Source organism: Grammomys surdaster, unplaced genomic scaffold (assembly GCF_004785775.1).
Source record: "Grammomys surdaster isolate TR1022 unplaced genomic scaffold, NIH_TR_1.0 126391, whole genome shotgun sequence".
Taxonomy (NCBI): domain Eukaryota; kingdom Metazoa; phylum Chordata; class Mammalia; order Rodentia; family Muridae; genus Grammomys; species Grammomys surdaster.
In genome coordinates, this window is record NW_021621185.1 from 7,243,353 (window position 1) to 7,249,352 (window position 6,000).

The following is a 6,000-nucleotide window of genomic DNA, read 5'->3' on the forward strand; positions in this document are numbered from 1 at the left end:
TGAATGCAAATTGATATTTAATATCGCCATAATAAATTATTTGCTTTAGATTTTTGTATTATTTACTGCATTTTTGTCAGACCTCCAGACAATTGGCCAGAAAAACAACAGAAGATTCTAAATGTGCATATTAATGTAAAATTTAAATTTATTATATTTGTGCTTATACTTACTGGACTACTTAGCTTTATGTATATTTATTTGTATGAGAAATTCAGTTAAATATTCGTAGATACAATTCAGGGTTGATGAATGAGTATATACATGTTTTTTTTTTTTCTTTTAAGACAGGATTCCACAATGTAGCCTTGCCTTGATGAAACTGTGTATAGCAGGTTGACCTTGAAGAGATCCACCTGCCTCTGGCTTCTGAGGGCTGGAATTGAAGGCTATGCTACTATGTCTGATCTTATGCATACATTCTTACATGAACTTTGAATGTATGTTTCACTGATTCCATTTGTTAATTATCTTCCATAATTGGCTTGTAAGCATGTCTGTAATTTAAAAATAATCTGTTTATTACACATGCAAAAATTTAATTTTATGTGTAATTTATTTTACCAATGTGACATTATTTCTTTTGCTCATTCATGGACCAATGAATATCGTGAGTTGTATGAACCTACAAAGATTGCATGATTGGTTAGATTGACTTTATCAGTTGAATTTATTTAGCTTATCTTAATAGTTAGTTATAGTTAGTTAGATTTTATATATTTACATATATATATGTGTATATACTCATATATATAGCCAGATAGATAAATAATATATACATATATATGTACATATAGACATGTATACATTTATAAACATATATACACTTTCCACAATGGAATATATTTTTATATATATATACATATATAGATATTTGTATAAATATATTTCTTGTGGAAAGTATTCCTTATGTGCCATTTATATAGCATGTTATTTATTTATTTATCCATTTGGTTTTCCAAGGTAAGGTTTCTTTGTGTAGCCCTGGATACTGGAACTCTCTCTATAAACCACACTGATTTTGAACTCAGAGATTTGCCTGCTTCTGCCTACCAAGTGCCGGGATTAAAGGCATGTGTCACCACTACCTGGTTTAGAGCTGTTTAATTTGATTTCACTTCAGTCACCTATTATATTCTCAACAAAACCAACACCCCACTTTTCTGAGACAGCCTCCCAGGCTAGGTTGGGATACATCATTTACTCCAAAGTCACCTTGAGCTTGAAGTTGTCCACCTTAGTCTCTCAAGCACTGGGATTCCAGGCACCCACCACTACACCCAGCTTAAACCAGCCATATCTTTTACTTACTGATTACACCTCACAGGCCTCCAAACTCAAGCACTCAGTATAAATGTAAGCTGTTAAAGGTCTGGAACTTGTCTTGCATTGTGGAATACTTTGTAGCCAAAACACCAATGACAAACAGTATGTGTTATGTGTTGATGAGTGAATGAATTTATCTTAATGAAAGACTGCTTTTTCTGAGATAGCTCATGCCATGTTGGCTAAGGGGTTAATTTGGAGAGAATGGTTCTTTCAACAAGAGAGTTCTCTTGACGCTGCCAAGCTGTTGAGATTGTATTTCCTAGAGAAAATAGTTCTTTGGCAGTGAGTGACTAGACAGAGCCTCTAAGCAAGCTTCCAAATCTGTTTGTAGGACATGGTTTGAGATCTGCTGTTGCAGATAAGGAGACATTAGCAGACAGACTGGACTCAGCCACATTAACTGGACACCTTGGGCCTGAATCCTCATAAAACAACTGCATAAACACATTTCAAATAAAATATTTGGAGATAATTTTCTGTATTATTTCACATTGTTTAAAATATCTAATTCACCAAAGTACACTGCTCATGAAAACAACTGAAATGCTTATAAATCTAATTTTTGACTGAAGAAATAAATGAAGGTCAATATTTTTTGGATCTAATCTCCTTGACTAAATTAACATTTTATTTAGTAGTATTGACATCAAACTCAGAGTCTTTAGCATACTTGGCAAAGGCCATCCCACTGTGTGTGAGTTTGTGTGTATGCATATGTGTGTATGTATCTATGTGTGTGTTCATGTGCATATGTGTGCATGTGCATTTGTGTGTCTGGTGTTTGTATGTGGCATGTGTTCTTATGTGTGGGTACAGGTGTGTGAGCGTGTATGTGTTTGTGTGGCGTGTTTTCATGTGTGGGTGCAGGTATGTGAGTATGCATGTGTGTGTGAATGTGTTTGCGTGGTGTGTTCACGCATGTGTACAAATGTGTGAGGGTGCATGTGTGTGTGTGCATGTGTTTGTGTAGTGTGTTCTCACATGTGTACAAATGTGTGAGTGTGCATGTGCAGATGTGTGAGGGTGCATGTGTGTGTGTGTTTGTGCATGTGTGTGTGTCGTGTGCTCTCTTGTGTGGATGCAGGTGTATAAGGTACACATAGAGGTCAGAATCTGACACTATTTTTCTTCCTCTGTCCCTCTTCACCTCATACTGAAGCAAGGTCTCTTACTCTATGCCTGCCTAGCTTTTACATTAGCTCAAGAGATCTGATATGAACTCCGCCCCTCACAGTTGTGTGACAAATGCTTTGCCCACCGAGCTGTGTCCTGAGCCCCTAGGACCAGTTTTGAAAGCTTCACTGGTTACCTTAGAATACCAGGAATTATGATTAAAGATACGCTGGGAAATGGTACCCCTGTGATTTAACAATTAGTCTTTCTGAGTACCTAACCTGCAGTCAAAGAGCTATATGGAGAATTTAAGTCACTGATTATATTTTATCCAGAAATATTTCATATACGGACAGCAAAAGGCTGACTTCTCACAGTTTTACAGAGTACAGGTTCAAAATAGCCAGAGGGGAGCTGGCGAGATGGCTTGGCAATTTAGAGCTCTGGTTTCTCTTCAAGAACTAGATTAAATTCCTAGTGCCCAGCTAGCGGCTCAAAACCATTTGTAACTCAAGTTTCAGGAGATCCTATGCCCTCTTTTGGTCCTAAAAGGAATCAGGCATGTATGATATTGTACACAGTCATATCAAGCAAAACACCCATGCAATAAAATATTTTTCAAGAATTGAAAAATTACCCAAGAGAAAGATGTGAAACTCAGTCCAACTAAATGTTTCTTAGGCTTGTGTTCCACCAAAGAAGATTCTATAGCTCTTAGAAAACAAGCAGTGGATTGTTGAATTGGCAAGCAACACCCCATGGGCTGGAGAGATGGTGCAATGTTTAATAGCACTGGCTGCTCTCCCAGAGTACCAGAGTTCAATTCCCAGCACCTAAATGGCAGCTCACAACTACAGTTCCAGGGCATCTGATACTCTTACAGATATACATGAAAGAAAACACCAATCTACATAAAATAAGTAAATAATTAAAAATAATTTATAAAAGAAGCAACACCCATATGTGTTTGAAAGACTGGGTAGTAGATAAATCATCAGAAAATACAGCCCATTTGCACTTACGTATCTTTAAGAAAGAACAATCTGGATTTGGGTTAAATATTTGACTATTAATTTTCCAATGTTATTGATATACTATTTTAGTCAGGAATAACATTTTGAATGCAATTATTTCTGATTTTGTGTTAGAAGAGAACAAATTATAACTTGGGAGACGTAATACCTGTTTTGACCATTATGACTTACTTTGAATTCTGGTAAAATTTGGACTGATATTGTCAACAGACATCATACAGAAAAGCAGAAAATTCGAATGAGGTGTTCTGTCTGCATCAATCTCATGATTTGGGTTTATTTTTAAATTATTTATTTTTAGACAGAGTCTTACCATACAGCCCTTGCTTAGCCTAAAACTGACTGTAGACCAGGCTCCTCTCCAGCTCCCAGTCATCCGCCATCTTCTCCTTCCTGATGCTTTTGGAGTTTAATGACAAAACAAATTCAATGTACAGGTGGTGCCTTCTATGCATTTAAGGTAAATCTAAGCCTTTTAACTGGCATGTATTTACAGAATAACTTATAAGAATATAAAATTCTAGAAGAGGTTTATGTGGTTGTGAATGCACAGTTGGAAGACAGAAAGCTTTGAGTGAGGACCACTGAAAAAGTACAAGAAGCTAATAGAATAAATGAATTGTAAAAAAAACACACATAGGCTCTGGTTGAAGAAAGTAGATAATAAACATGAAAAAAATAGTGAACACATACTTAAAATTGGTAAGCGCTTATTACTAGTACCATAGAAATCCATAGTAAATATAAATCAGTATAGAAATGTAATGTCAGCAGCTTTGGGTTGGTGTTGGGAAAGAGTTATGGAATTAAGAGAGATAGAAAGAGGAGCATTATGGGCCCGAAAAACAAAGTGATTGATGAAGACCCAGATGCATGAATAAGCAAGGCATGATTTCAGAGAGTGAGAAGAGCGAATGGCTTTATGTTCAGTAATAGTGATTAATATTTGTAGACAGGTGGGAGAAGCAAAATTACTTAATTCTTGAAACGTCTCATTGGAGATAGACATAATGGCAGAAATTGTGTTTTGTTATTTTGAATTAATTTTTATTTTATTCAGCACTAGTGACCAAACTCATGGCCTCATTTATGCTAGGCAGTTATTCTACTGTTTTTCTCCACATCTCTTCCTAGTGTTTCTTTTTGTTTGATATAGTCAACAAATATTTATTGAGGATATACTTTATCTAAAGTACTTGGCTACCACAGGAAATACAGTGAGACCAAATTAATTCATAGTTAACATTATGACATGTGTATCACAGTAGGGAAGTTAGACTTAAAACCAATAATTGTAGTTGAGCAGTAGTGGTGCATGGCTTTAATCCCAGCACTTGAGAGGCAATGGCAGGTGGATCTCTATGAGTTGGAGGCCAGCGTAGGCTACAGAGTGAGTTCCAGGACAGCCAAAGCTACTCAGAGAAATCGTATCTTGGAAAACAAAAACAAACAAACAAAAAACAAGTAATTGTGTAGCTGACTAACTGTATAGGTAAGTTCTGCAGTGGATAAGTACAGAGAAATGTCTGGGATGAGAGGCATGATCAGAAAGCTTATCATCAGAAGTAATGCTTGGAGAGTTGAACAGAAGGATGACTCAGTGCAAGAGAGGTCAGACAGAATGTTTAGACAGGGAAACAACACATGTCACTGTCCTTAGGTAGGAGAAATCCACTCTGAGACAGTTCAAGGTTCTTGTGAATTTGGTAAAGAAATAGAAATCAAGGTAAGACACTCTAAGAAAGGTTTGGTGTCAAAGACAGATAGTGTTGGTAGCTTTTGTCTTTGACGTAAGTGTGATAGAACTGCATTGAATGGTTTTTAAACTAAGACAGGCATTTTCATTTCTAAGAAATTCTATCTTTGCTACTGGGTGAGGCAAAACCCAAAGCTGTTGTACAATTAAGAGGGGATTATGGTTTGAGCTAGAGTAGTTTGTATGAGAATGGAAAAAGACAGTTATATCTGAGAGGATATATAATGAAGCAAAATAGAACCCACTACATAAAATGAGAATAGCCTTTTTTAAAAGAAGGCTTCTCTTGCAAGCATTCAAGTGGATCTTAGTGAGCTACAAGTTGGAGACTTAGAACATTCTGACTACTTAACGGATCCTGACAGTGGGAAGAAAGAAGATATGTGGCAAGATATGTGTTAAACACAGTCAAAGAGGAGCGACACTGACTATTTTCTTTCTTTGACTAACACTTTATGGCAAATGCAGCATGTTTTGTATGTTAGGAAGATTTTAGATTTTAATGTTTGTATATGTATTTATGTGGTTTCATTTATAATAAAACTAGAAAGGAGTCCTCCATGAGAGGGGTTGTGGGAGAGGGGAAAGCAAATAGAATACATATGGTAGTGGCACAAAGGGAAGCTCCTGAAAGGGTGAAGGGTGTAGCCAGAGAAACAGAGGAACAGAAGAGGGGACCAGGGAAGAGGATCAATCAAACCAAAATACATACAAAACTGCCAGAATGAGACCCAATTACTTTATGTGCTAATTTAAAGAACTACGAAT